General features: G+C 39.3%; 1 protein-coding gene across 9 annotated transcripts in view; it reads left to right on the top strand.

Moving 5' to 3' along the window:
- Positions 1–15,166, top strand: part of DMD (dystrophin) — a gene marked incomplete at its 3' end in the record, with an annotated part of 2,539,585 nt that overhangs the window by 2,422,073 nt on the left and 102,346 nt on the right. The gene's annotated exons all lie outside the window — the stretch shown is intronic.

The following is a 15,166-nucleotide window of genomic DNA, read 5'->3' as shown; positions in this document are numbered from 1 at the left end:
CTCTCTGTTTTTCTTTGTGCAAGGGTTTCTATGATGGCACAGCTTTCCCACTCCACCACTCACCCCTTCCTTGTTCCCTGAGTTGTGGTTCTTCTGAGGCTCCTTCCAGTACTCTCATGCTAATTAGGATTACTAGTTATATTGTATTTGCTTTCCATTATTTTAACAAAATACCTGACATAGGCTTCTTTGGAGGTAAAAAGAGATTTATTTTGGCACATAATTCAGGAGGTTCAAGTCCAAGATCACAAGGCCCCATGGATTTGGACTTCTGGTGATGGTCCTTTATGGAGCAGTAAGTCACATCTCCAGAGAAAGAATTGGTGGGGTCCTACAGTACTCCTTGAGGGCATTCCCCCAATGACCTAAAGACCTTCCATTGGGCCCCACCTCCTAAAGGTCCCCCCACCACCAAGTATTACCACCCTGCTTATCAGTTGCCTTCAATCATGGATCTTATATGTGGGGGGATACTCATCCAAACCAGTATGTAAACCATAGCACTGATACACTGGCCAAAGAAAAACATCTTCTCCTAAAGCAGAGAAGTAGGGAAAGCCATCAAGAGCACCACTGGATATCTATGACCTTGAATCCAGGCCCTAAGGATGCAAGCTTTAGAAATTTATCATCTACCTCTGAATCTCATTTTGTTTATCTCTAGTGAAGCTGGTTGCACAGAACTCGGGGCACTGTAAGGACTCCATTGCATCAGGTACATGTAGCATCTGCCCTTGAGCGCTCAGTGAATGTTGTCACTCCTTCTGCCACTGACCTGTCACTTCTGTTTTTCTCTCAGACTCTATGGAAATACTCACACAAAAAGGGCTGACATAGTCACCTACATAAAAGGCTGCTGTGGGTGTGTTCACATGAGTGTATCCAGGGGAATAAAAGCTGGGTCAATAAGTGTCAGAAGCAGAGAAGAGAGAACTAAAAGAGGTAGAAAAGGGGGGATGGGTTCTCCCTGCTGTGACATAGGAGACGATCAAAAAGTGTGTAGAGGGGTTTGGGGAGGGTACAACACTCACTCCTGTAGCCTCAGGGGCATCCATGTGTTGGGCCAGGGATCTTCCTTATTCTTGGATTGATTCCTCCAGAAGAAAGAAAGTGAGAGAAACCTTGCTTTATATCAGCAACTTACATAGTTTTGAGATGATCAAGTTGAGTCGGGGGCTTGGGGTGTAGCTCAGTGATAAAGCTTGGCATGCACAAGGCCCTGGGTTTTATCCCCAGCAGCAGCAAAAAGATAAATTAATAAAAAGTCGTTCCAATAACACTGAATATTTTGTTTCTAGAGTCAAGTGTATTGTGCGCACACACACATAATGGTGAATTTTTTAAAAAAAGATTTTACTAGTTAATAGTTTATTTATTTATTTATTTTTTGTACTGGGGATTGAACTTGGGGAGCCACATCCCCAGCCCTATTTTGTATTTGATTTAGAGACAGGGTCTCGCTGAGTTGCTTAGCACCTCGCTGTTGCTGAGGCTGGCTTTGAACTTGTGATCCTCCTGTCTCAGCCTCCCTAGCTGCTGGGATTGTAGGCATGTGCCACCACGCCTGGCTGAATTTTTATTATTGTTATTACTTACAAATTGGTGTCTTGAACAGGATTTAGTCATTAGTATCTAGTCTCCAGAATACTTAGCACATAACCCTGAAAAGAAAACATTACTCTCTGTCACATGCTTCATTTTTATACATGTCCTATCATACCTAGGCTTCTGGATGAATGGACACTTTGAGTCAGTCAACCTGTTCCTTCTCCCATTGAGTATACAAAACAGAAACGAGTGTATTTTTACTCTGTTCCTAGATGCGTAAATATCTTGCTTTGTGTACTGTCTTGGACTAATTATTCATGCTTAAAGATTCAACAGATTTTCTTCTTCCAACTCTCAACAATAACAAGTACAATAACAACAACACCAACAAAAACCCCATTTATTTTCCTTAATAAGATTAAAGTGTGAGTACCAGCCTGAGGCAGAAATGTTGCAAAAGCTTTTTTACAAGATGGTTAATTTGCTTTTCCCATGATAATTAAGGTCAAATTTCCACTGAGTTCAATTGGCATCCATTTTATTTGTGAAGATATTGGTGATGGATAGAGCACAGGGTGGATGTTGGGGACCAGAAAAGTGAAGAAAGGCAGATGGAGAACACAAATCGTTTTAATGAGAACCTAAAACTTACTGCTAGATTAAGGGTAAATCAAAATCTTTTTTAAATTTTTTTTTAGAGAGAGAAAGAGAAAGAGAGAGAAAATTTTAATATTTATTTTCCAGTTTTCGGCAGACACAACATCTTTATTTGTACGTGGTGCTGAGGATCGAACCCGGGCCACACACATGCCAGGCGAGCGCACTACCGCTTGAGCCACATCCCCAGCCCCAGAATCTTAATTTGAATTTCAGAGCTGTGAGTATAGCTCAGTGGTAGAGCCCATGCCTATCAGGTGAAAAAAAACGTGAGTTCAATCCCCGGCACCAAAAATAAATAACTTTGAGTTTCAAGGCTGGGCTGGGGCTATAGCTCAGTGGCAGAGCACTTGCTTTGAATGTGTGAGGCACTGCGTTCAATCTTCAGCACCACATAAAAATAAACAAATAAAATAAAGGCATGCTGACCATGTACAACAACAACAAAAGAAAAATGAATGGTTGAACGCTACCAAAACTTTTTTTTAATAACATTTATCTTAAGAGCTGAGTAAGGAGAGATGTTACTTTATTTCAAATGGCTAGTTTAACCCTCTGCATATCTATTTATGTCTAGAAGAGTGCTTTATCTATATAAATTCTCTATTATAAAATTAACTGTCACACTGATCTACATCATTGGCACCCCCTGGAAGCAAGATTGGGAAACTCTGTGACTTGGTCTCTCCTTACTGCTAACTTCTTTTCTCTAGCCTGAGGAATACAACAGAGGATGAATAATGCTTCCTATTTGGTCTAAAAGAAGAAGTTTGGAGACAGAGACCTAGGCCTCTGTTCATTCTGCTATACCATTTATAGGAAGTGGAAGTAACTTTCTTTTCTTTTTCTTTCTTTCTTTCTTTTTTTTTTTTTTTTTTTTTTTTTGGTTGGTTCCAGGGATGGAACCCAGGGCCTTGCACATGTGAGGCCTTGCCACAAGCATTGTAGTGCTGAGCTACATCCCTAGTCCTAGCAAGAGACTTTTTTTTTTTTTTTTTTTTGGAAAGTGGGATTGAACTCAAGGGCAATTTACCACTGACTTATATCCCCGATCCTTTTTATTTTTACTAAGGATCTTGCTAAATTGTTGAGGCTGGCCTAGAATTTGTGATACTCCTGCCTCAATCTCCTGAGTAACTGGCATCACAGGTGTGTACCACAAGGCTAGTTTAGCAAGTGATTTTTGACCTCATGTTTCCAGAAGACTGCTAGAACTTTCATTCTCCCTTTAGATATATTTTGAAGCATTGGCCCAAATGAGCAGCATGGCAGACCCTGGCTGAATTAGAGAATTGAGATTCTTTAGGCTTTGTAGTAGAGAAAGACCAGGAAAGAAGAATTTGGGAAGGATATCAGTTGAGTGAACCAAGCTATAATGTGCTACAATTAAATACACTTGAGTCATCTTTCTTGCTAATTAGCATTCTCCTTAGATCATTATTTTCTTTCTCCCTTTATTCTAGTTCTTTTATTTATTAAGATAGGTCTTAATATCTCTGTTAAGTGTGTTTCCAGAAAGAAGCCTGAGCTCAGGCTATAAGGAATAAGCAAGGAAATAATTTGAGTTATTTCCCATAGCAGTGGAAAATTAAATTATTTGAAGTCAAATCAGATGTCGAATCAATGTCATTAACAGCTTATGCCTGATCAAAGTAAGGAAGTTCCTTTCACAATTTAATTCTATTCATAACACATTTATTGTAGTTGGGGATGTAGCTTATTTCAGAGCTCTGCTTGCCCAGTATGTGAGAGAGGCCCAGTGTTCAATCCCCAGCACTTGAGAGAGAGAGAGAGAGAGAGAGAGAGAGAGAGAGAGAGAGAGAGAGAACACGAAGGAACCCCCAAACAAAAAGCCACACTTATTGAGCACCATCATTTATTACCCTGGATGGATGCCAGGGGTACATTAATCCAACATAATTTCTTCAGAAGTCTCCATTTCCTTTTCCTCATTTTCCTCGAGTATAAGAATGAAATATTACAAAGCTATTTCTAATTGGTTATATCAGTCACTTTTTTCAGTATTGTTATAGATTTTATTTTTGATATATATTGAGTATTTAACCTTAAGTAAGCCTTTGTGGGTTTAGAAATTAATCACTGTTTCATAAGTAACATGGATTATATGAAACATTTTCAATTCCATTAACCTTAAAAATGTTCACTGGAATATAGCCTATGTTCTTGAAATTAATTTTGTGTTTGGTATATGAAAGTACACAATGGTTTATTTGCATTGTATGGTTTTGTATATACATAAGCACACTCATGAGATTTTTTTTTTTTTTTTTGCATCACCAAACTTTAGTCAGGCTTCTGAATATCTTCTCCTTGGCCCATCTGTGCACTTTGTTCTAAAACCCAGTTTTTTCAAGAATCTTGCCAAGTCAGTTTAACAAGAACTGCCTCACACCCTCATGGGATCCTTCTGATCCTATCACCCTCAATATCTGATCAAGTTCTTCATCCTCTACCATCCCCCAGGTGATGTCTGATCACCCTGACCTGTCTTCTATGAGAACCTTGTTAGGTAGTTTTAGCCAGAATCCCTCCTTATCCCTGATGTTTCTTCTGGTAATTTTCCATCCACCAACTCCTACCCACTCCTTGGCTGTAAATTCTCCCTTGTTCATGCTGTGCAGAATTGAGCCCAGTTTTCTACTGAGATCTCTTTTCCCCTATTTCTATACTCTTGAATAAAATCTGTTCTCACCATGTGAACTACTATCCAGATGTTGCTTTTTCTTTGACAGACACAACCAGAGCCCCCCCTTCCACCCCCGCCATGTACTGGGGATTGACTTACAGACCTTGTTTGTGCTAGGTAAGCCCTTGTACCACTAAGCAACATCCCTCAGTCCTTTTCAGTTTTTATTTCGACATAGAGTCTCACCAAGTTGCCCAGTTTGGTCTCCAACTTTTGATTCTCCTGCCTCAGCCTCCCCAGTAGCTGGGATTACAGACATGCACCTCTATACCCAGCGAAACCAGAGTTTTGTATGTGGTATTTCACTTGACATATCATCACAAACATCCAGGGTATGTATACTGTTTTTGTATAGGTGAATGTATATTTTTGTTTTCCACAATAATTTATTTCATTTTCTTTTCAGTGCTAGGGATTGAACCTGGGAAGAGCAAATACTCTGAGCCACATCCCCAGCCTTCCAAAGTATTTTAGAAGCCTGATTCTTTAATCCCTATCCAATAGTTACTTAAATAACTATTAATTGGTAATTTAAAACATATTAATTGTCATTATCAGTAATTATAGTCAGGAGACTATAGATGTAGGCCTGTCTTCCCATCTATTCTTTTTTTTTTTCCAAAAACCTTTTATTTATTTATTTTTATATGGTGCTAAGGATCGAACCCAGTGCCTCGTATATGCAAGGCAAGTGCTCTGCCACTGAGCCACAATCCCTGCCCCCCCACCTGTTCTTGTACTGGAAAAGTAAGTATATTGTGGCAATATTTTTGGTGGCACAATCATTTAGTTTGAATGAATTAGTTAAAGGTGGAGTCCAAAGAATTAATAACTGGAAATTTTTTGGAAAACCCTGTAACAACTGTTTCCATAGAGTAATTTGAGTGAAAGTCAGATAATAGCTAGTTATTGGAGGGACTCCATGCTTTGATGTGGGCCTGAAAAAGAATGTAACTGAAAGGCAGATGTAAACCTTTTGGGAGAATAAGGCAGGGTGATCTGGCTAAAGTTAGATCGAAAAAGAACTGCCTCCTTGGGCTAAGGAAATTTAAATGACTGAAGGTGACAACTGGGGCAACCTGAAAACTTCTGTTGGGGTAAAGGAAGATGTCATATAAGAATGTGGGCCTGAATTGTCATCGGTCCTCAGGTTCTTCCAGCAAACTATACTAGACGAGGAAAATCCTCAGATTTTTAACTAATGACAAAGCAACAATTTAAAAAGCATTACATGAACCAATGCTGACTAACCATTCAAAACCCAAATCTGCAAACTAAATTCAACCAGTCTCTGACCTGTGGTCTGTTGTTAATGAAGAAGTAATTGAGAGAGATTGGAGTCTTGGGAGAAAGATCATATATTAAAATCTTGGGAGATAAGGGTGTAGAATGTAGAAGTAAACTGAGAAGGTACAGGCCATGTGGGAATGTTAACATTTTGAAAATTTAGTTGAGACTTTATAAAACTGGAAAGGCAGAAAGGCAAGGTTAGCATTAAAGCAGATTAGGAAATTTATTGCTGTTTAATTTCATCATTAAAGCAAAATTTCCACAGATTCTCCAACTGAGAAGTGATGGTAAATGAAAACAGATAGTGTCAACAGGTATGTTTCACGATCCCAAAAAGTTTGGCCCCCACATTTTTAAGAAATGCTCTGTAAAGTTGGCTGTATGGGGAGCTTTGCAATGTTATACAAATTAAGTCACACTTGGTAATTTTTAGTGTCTTTATTATAAAGAGTAAAATTTAATTAAACTGGTTCTGCCCTGGAGATTCTGGGATGTGTCCAGTTATGAAGAGAGAGTGGTAAAATTTGTTAATTAAAGAAGTTTAGAAGAGAGGTAAAGGAGATTGAGGTAAACTTATAAGTTCATGTAGTTCTGAGAGTTCTAAAAGTAGTCAAGTTAGCCATGTTAGGATTGAGGAAACCTGGAGAGTAGTGACTGAAGGTTTGAGCCAAACAAAGAGAGCAGTCCCAACAGTGAGAGTGGCCTGTGTGACTAAGTTGCTTATCAAGAGGGAGACTAGAAGGAAAGCATATTGACTTGATTTGGTGTGGTTATAATTGGATGGGGTTGGTTGAGGGTATAGCTTAGTGGTAGAGCATAGGCCTGGCATGGGCAATGCCCTGTGTTCCATTCTTAGCACCTCAACAAACAATAACAACAACAAAAACCCCTTATGAGTTTGATGACAAATATGGATGACTGGAAGTTGAGGATCACTTTAATGACTAGGTATCTTGCTGAAGTTCCAGTTCCTTTTGCAAACAAGGAAGGTAGATAAGGCAGTACTTAGATGGAATAACTTTTAAAATGGCAGACCAGCTAGATGTAGTGATTCATACTTATAATGAACCACTGAAGCTGAGGGAGGCTGAGGCAGGAGGATTGCAAGTTTGAAGCCAGCCTCAGCAACTTATTGAGTTCCTGTCTCAGAAAAAAAGGGCTGGAGATGTAGTTCAGTGTTAAAGCACCCCTGGGTTTAATCCCCAGTACCAAAACTAAAAGGGGGCAAATTATATGGAATATAGGAGCAGAAAACAAAGGAAAGGATTTTCTTTCAGTATAGTGATTTGACACACAGGTCTTCAGTTTTTCTCCCACTCCTCAACTTGGTTGCTCCTTAAAATTCAGCCTCCTATGGTGACTAAGCAGCAGGTGGCTAGGTAGCTTGGTTGCATGGGGTGGAGGAGAAAGTTTTTAGGGCTTTGAAACCTTACATCTAACTAAGCCTTCTGTTATTAGTCATAATTCAGCCTTCTAAGGATCCTGAAGCATCTCATTTCTGAAAATTCTGGGTACATAAGTTAGCATGCTTCTTAGCTTCTCCCAAGCTCCTTGCCCCCCTCGCCCCACCCACAACCCTCATCAATTTACTTTGAATTTCTCTGGTCTCCTAAATTGGTTACCATCAGATCATTTTCTACACTTCTAAGATATAGGAGCTCTGATCTACTTTCATCTCCTCTCCTGTTTTCTTTCTTTCCTTTTGAGTAAATGTCATTTTAAATTTATGTTCTGTCATCCTAGTAGAGTTTAAGGAATAATGAGAGACAAATGAGTCTATTCCATATGGTGTGCTTAACTAGAAGTCCCAAGACCCTATGTCCTTAATATGATGTGCATGAGCTCCCCTCTGTGTACCTGTCAGGCCTTTTCTGGGGCCACTCTTCCTCCTCACTCTGAGATTTCAGCACTATTGGCCTTCTAAGGATTCCTACTGGCCCACGCTCTTCTGTGCTTCACAGCTATTTTTGCATGTGCTGAACTATTACCCTGCTGTGCTCTGCCCACTCTTCACCTGGCTCGCTCCCATCATCCTTCAGGTCTTTGCTTCAACTTCACTTTCTCAGAGAAGCTTACCTCATGTGTATATCCCTGTGTGTACAGACTCTTGGCTTCCTGTGTGTTTACTTCACAGAACACATGAATATTTGACTACTGTCATTCTCATTCACTAGACTGTAGAATCAAAGAGGGCAGTATATTTCATGTCCTTGGTATGATTTCTGGTACTGAAAGGATAAATAAAAGGATTATAGATTGATGAATCTCTCTTTTTTTGGTCGTGGGGATGGAACCCAGGGCCCCATGCATGTTAAACAAGTACTGCACCATGGAGCTACAACCCCAGTTCAAGATGGATTATTTAAAAAGCTATAAAGCAGTTTTTTTTAAAAAAAAATTCAACTCTTCCGCTATTACATTGTTGCTAAGAAGTGGTGACATTGTGCTTAGGAAGACCAAGCAAGAGGTTGGAGCCAGAAAGGCCTTGAACAATTCACAGCCAGGATTTTGGCCATCTTTTATTTCATACTTGCAGTTCTCTGTTTTGCTTATGACCTTGTTCCCTTTTCATCAATTCTGTGTTCCACATTTTATGCCACACTAGATACTAGAACCCAGGGAAACTTAACTACTGAGTCACATCCCCAGCCCTTTTTTGTATTTTATTTAGAGACAGGGTCTCGCTGAGTTGCTTAGGGCCTCACTAAGTTGCTGAGACCGGCTTTGAACCCTGCCTCAGCCTCCCAAGCTGCTGGGATTACAGGTTTATGTCATCATGCCTGGTGTTACAAAGCATTTTTGCCTGAAGGCTATTTTAAAATCATTAGAATTATTTTAAGTCTATAACATAAATGCATTTAAATAACATTTTCAAATTAGTTTTACTTTTATTAAAATAAATAGATAAATATAAAGTAACAAATGATTAAGAAAGCCTATTTAGTGGTAGTGCATGCCTATGATCCCAGCTGAGGCAGGAGGATTGAAAGTTGGAGGCCAGCTTGGGCAATTCAGGGCGACCCTGTGTCAAAAAATGGAAAAAAAAAAACCCAAATACAAAAATAAGTAGAAAGACAGCAGATGTTGCTCAGTAGTAGAGTCCTGTGGGTTCAGTTCCTAGCACCCATGCACAGAAAGGGGTGCATCCATCTACCCAGCATCATCCTTATGGTGTATATGTGTATGTAATTTTTTTTTGGGGGGGCAGGGTTTTGGGAATTAGAATCTAGAGCCTTCCTGATTTGAAGCTTGAGTAATAGGAACATGGCATAGCAGTTTCTCTATGAGTCACCTCCCTATCTGGTCAGACCCCAGAACTAATCCCAAAGATACATAGTTCCCCCACAAAAAAAATTCATATTGACCATTTGTTACAGAAGCTGCTTTCTCAATGAATCTTTTACCAAAGCAGCTAACAATGAGCAAAACTCATTTGAATTTCAACTCTTCCGCTATTACAGTGTTGCCAAGAACTGGTGACATTGTGCTGAGGAAGGCCAAGGGAGAGGTTGGAGCCAGAAAGGCCTTGAACAGTGCACAGCCAGGATTTTGTGCTATCTTTTATTTCATACTTGCAGTTCTCAGTGTTTTGTTTATGACCTTGTTCCCTTTTCCTCAATTCTGTGTTCCACATTGTGTACCACACTCGATACTTTATTAGAAGATCTTTAGAAAGTCAATGGTGGCAAATAAGTAATGCCACCTCACATCTGGAAACATAACTTGCCAGTAATTATAAATTCACAGACTGGGATTTCTATAGTTCATGTGAGTATGAATGTGTACATCCTGCTTAGGGGTGTGTGTGTGTGTGTGTGTGTGTGTGTGTGTGTGTGTGTTTTCCTATTTAAGTAAAGCTCTGTGTTGATGAGGTTTTAATGAGTTTAGATTTAAAAGGCCTCAAATATATCTAAACAGCTATAGGCTTAGTATGATGTGTTAATGTTCTTCTCTCGCTAATGCTTTAAAGGTATGTTCCAGAATTCCTGGTCTGTTTCTCACTAGTTTCCAATAATTCTAATCTTCTGAAGCCTGTACATCTTGGCTTAATTTGCTTTTAAGCCAGATTTGATTTAAATTAGTCAGTTTATCTCAAGCCTCATTAGGACCCATCGTTCTTGTCCATTCTAGTGAGTTTGGGCTGGCAAAAATATTTATTATGCGTGGCCCCGTTAGAACATTCTAGGAAAAATGAGGCTAAGGAATCATAGATATTATATTTAAAATTTTCCATTTTTATAGGAGGAGCTTTGTTTTGTCTTTTTTGGGAAAATTTGGAAAATTATTTAAATAGACATACAGTAGTTTAATGCACATTGACTGCTAAACACTGGATTTGGGACTGTGCCAAGAAATATCATATTTTCTCCTATTTTTATTTTCCACTCATGATCACCTGGGAGATTTGGATTAAATTTCTTCTGGGAAATAGAGTTGGTAGGAAAATACAAAGACCACAACACTGATATCTGTTGGAATGATCTTTAGCCATACAGCCCTTTCCACTCATTAAGTTTATGAGGTCATTGTCATTCTTTCTACCTAATAGATAAGCATACTGGAACTTTGGATCTTTCCAGAAAGCCCACTGGAAGCTGGACTATAAACACTCCTTGTTTTTCCTTTTTTTGTTTGTTTTTTGTTTTTTGTACTGGGAATTGAACCCAGGGGTGCTTAACTACTGAGCTACATCCCTAGCCCCTTTTTATTTTTATTTTGAGACAGGGTCTCACTAAGTGGCTATAGCTGGCTTTGATCTTTTGATTCTCCTGCCTCAGCCTCCCCAGCCTCTGGGATTAAAGGTGTGCACCACCACGCCCAGCTACACTCCTTGTTTATTAAATTTTGGACTTCATTTCAGTCAGAGTTAGCAGGATTTTGGCAATATTATTAAAAGGCAGAAACCAGCTATAAAATTGAAAAAAATGGGGCTTAATGTTTTCTTTCTATAATATCTTCTACATTTTCCCATGACTCACACATGATGTGTTTACCAGTATTTTTGCAAGAGCATGTCTAGCATGGGCAGATTTGTGACTGGAACTTGATTGACCATTCTTTTCTTATGAATTTGACACCACCTTCCACTACTACCTACCACAGAATGAAATTAAAAATCATAAAGCAGAAATATTTACCAAAGTCAGAAGTTCAGAGGTTAAACAAAGGGACAAAGTCTTTGTTACTTGTTTTGTGTCTGGGCTGTGTAGTTGATAATTGAACTTGAGATATTTGCCCTCATTCCTTAAGTTTCTAGATTTCTCTATTTCTAGGCTAGAACAAGTCCCGAATAAAAATAATGCAAGTTGGGAAGAGGAATGTACAGTTCAGCATTTTTATCCTTGTGAAGTGTGCTTTCTACCAGCTGCCATGGAAACATGGTGTAACTCCCTTCTTGGAGTTCCGGCTGTGAGAGCTAGTGAGCTCATTACAACTTGGATCAGAGTTCTGGAAAGACAGTTCCCAAGGAAAGTGGAGGCTAGTCTCCCATGGGCCACTGGAATGAGGGGCTTTAGCATTACTAAACTGCTTGCATTTTTTAGCTGCACAATAATCTCAAGTGTCAGCCCAGGACAGCTTCACATTGTTCGCAGCTGTATCACATCTTGAGGATTCTGTGTGCATCCTACACATTTTCACAATGCAGAGACTTATCTCTTCCAGCTGTAAGCCAGAGGGAGTGGCGCTGCAGATTCCTAGCAACACATGCATACTCAACACAGACGGTAACTTTGAGGAGGACTTTTAGGGCATCAGAACTCCACTGCAAATCACTGTGATTATTCAATATAAATTGATATGACTTCTGCAGCATGATGTTGGAGAGTAGCCATTTATCCTGCTATTTTCTTCTGATACTCTTGAATCACTGTTTTGAGAATGGGTTGGAATATGGTGTGTAGAAAATGGATGGCAGAAGGCTTGTTCTTTACAGTGGATTGGAGGTACGATGTAAGTCTATCAGGAAGATTAACTAGAGGCTGAATGTGTCATAATTAGAAGATTTTCTAAAGAGAGCTAAGTTTGAACTGCTTTAAGAAAACTGAGCACTGCTAGAGCAGGGTTGTTCCAGATCCTTTCTCTTGATACCATTCCACAGTGTTCCACGCCCTGAAAGAATCAGGTCATCTTTGCCTCTCCCCTTGGGTCTCTAGTTCCTAGAATTTGCCAATTCTTGATAGGAACTGTGAGATTTGATGGAGTGCCTGACCTCATTTGGACCATTTGTTTTGAATTCTGAATAGAACCAGGAAAACTGGAAAGGGGAGTCAAATTGGAGTCACAAGAGAAGGATCTTGGTATTATGAAAGAAGGAAGATAGGAAACTTAAATGAATAAGAGGCAATTTAAAAGGAAGATTAGAAAGAAAGGAAAAAAACAAGAGAAATCTTGTGCCACTAACTTCTATCAAGATGTTTGGTTGCAACGTAGCCTGTACTCCACATTTTTGTATAAGGAAATGAATACAAGAAAATTTGGGGTTGGAGGCTCATCCCTTGGAAACTGCTAGAAGCCGTTGTTAAGTGATCTGTATTTGACCCAAAGTGCATTTCTGTGTCTCAACATTCCTTGTTTTATAAAGAGTTCAGCTAAGGGAACTCAACTGTGAGTGTGTATTAAGGAGCTCCATACTAGCATAGGAAATATCTGGTCTCACTGGTGAATAGTATTATACCCATCTGGAGCAGGAAGGACAGGGATTGTTTTTTGTGGACTAATGCTACAAGACAACTCAATTCTTGCCATGAGTTGGTTGAGACCACCCAAAAAGGTATCAATGATTGGAAAAAAGAGACAAAGGGAGAACCATGACTCTTGGGGGAGAGAGAACCAAGGAAAATCAGTGGAATTCAGATAAATCAAGTTCTCTCCAGAGAACAAGGCCAGGGGAAAAATTTTAACTCACTTCAAGAAGAATCTGTACATTTAACCTTTCAGGATACTCTTAGATGCTTTTAACTTATTGAATATCGTTTGTTGGTAAATGTATGATAAATGTGTCTTAGAGGTGAGTTTTTGTCCTAATTGACTATTATAATACTTATAATCTCCTAAAAGCCCACAAGTAGAATGTAGACTGATGAGGGGGGTAAAATCATGGGTTTTGTCAGAGTTTATAACTTGAAGCTTAACAACAAGGAACAAGAAAAATTTATTAAAATGAACAATTAAAGACTTGGTTGTACTTGAATGTCCGTATTAATTACCTGGGGATCTAGTTAAAATGTTGACATTAATTCATAGATCTGGGTGGGGCCTGAGATTCTGCATTTCTGATAAGTTCCAAAAAGATTCAGGTGTCCTTGGTCCTTGACTCACATTTTTTTTCTATGAAGGACCCATGTAGGTTCTCTTTGGTAGGTTTTGGTAGCCACCTGTGGTTAGAGGTAGCTAAGAGCTGCCTTCTTATCCTCATTTCGGCTGCCAGGTTATAATGGAAGCAAGTCTCAGAATAAGCTCTGTCACATATGAACATTTATTAGCTAGTGGGCACAAAATAATCTTACAGCCTGCATCAAAGGCATAATGAAACATCAGTTCTGTCTTTTGTGATGTGAGAAGCTCACAGTCTCCATGGGTCCATTACAGTGGTTCTCAGAAGTGTGGTCCCCAGACCAGCAGCAACTGCATGGCCTGGAAATTTGTTAGGAATGCAGATTCTCAGGCCCTCCCCAGACCTACTGAATCAGAAAATCTAAGGGTGGGACCTGGGAGATCTGTGTGTTTAAGCCAGCCCTCAGGTGATTCACATGTACACTCAAGTTTGAGAACCATTGATCTCCTAGCAGGATTCTGTCAATCATCTGATTGAATTCAGGCAACCAAGAATCCAATGAATCACAGCTGGATTCATTGGATATTTTGGAATCCAGCTTAGGGCACCATTTATAAAGATATAGGACCTGCTAGATTCTTTTTTTTTTAGAGAGAGAGAGAGAGAGAGAGAGAATTTTTCAATATTTATTTTCAATATTTTTGGTGGACACAACATCTTTGTTTGTATGTGGTGCTGAGGATAGAACCCGGGCCGCACGCATGCCAGGCGAGCGCGCCACCGCTTGAGCCATATCCCCAGCCCCTGCTAGATTCTTAATGTAAAGGTGGTGAATGTTTCTAAATCGTTTTCAGATCCTTGTATTTTGCAAACTACTATCATCATCAACACAAGCTCGTCTAACATTAATTAGGATAATTAATGAAACCCATGGTGTAATAGGAACTAAATATAGCTGAAGCACTTACAGTGGCCGCCTCTGGAGTGAGGCTTTTTGATTAATTGCTAGCCAACCACCCCTAGAGTGTGCATTCCTGATTAAGACAACTGACCGCCTCTACAGTGTACCTTTAGCTAACACACTCATACATCATATTGTACTGTCCACGTGAGGGTTTTTTTAAACTCTTAAAATGTACTTTCTTGAGGCATAATTTAAACACCATAAAATGCTTCCATTTTAAGGGTTCAGTTTGAGTTTTGACAAACATATACACTTATGTAACCACCACAGCAATAAAAATATATATTTCAATCACGTAGAAAATACCTTTGTGTTCCTTTGTGGTCAGTGCCCACTCACCCCCACCCTAGACTACCATCCATACTATAGGTGAGTTTTGCACGTTTTACAATTTCATGAAATGGAATACCCGGCTCAGTGTTTTTTTTTTTTTTTTTTTTTTTTTTTATAGTTGTAGATGGACAGCATGCCTTTATTTGTTTAGTTTCTTTTTTTAAATGTGGTGCTAAGGATTGAACCCAGTGCCTCATACATGCTAGCAAGCACTCTGCCACTGAACTACAGCCCCAACCCCTAGCTCAGTATTTTTCAGATCAATTTATATTATTGCCTTATCAGTAGTTACTTCTCTTTTATTGGAGCGCAGTAGCCATTGTACAACTGGACCACAGTTTGTTTATCCATTACCCTATTGGTTTGTTTCCATTTTGGGATTACTTTGAAT

The sequence above is a fragment of the Spermophilus citellus genome (genome assembly GCF_964194105.1).
Source record: "Spermophilus citellus genome assembly, chromosome: X".
Taxonomy (NCBI): domain Eukaryota; kingdom Metazoa; phylum Chordata; class Mammalia; order Rodentia; family Sciuridae; genus Spermophilus; species Spermophilus citellus.
This window is presented reverse-complemented; position numbering and strand designations above follow the sequence as displayed.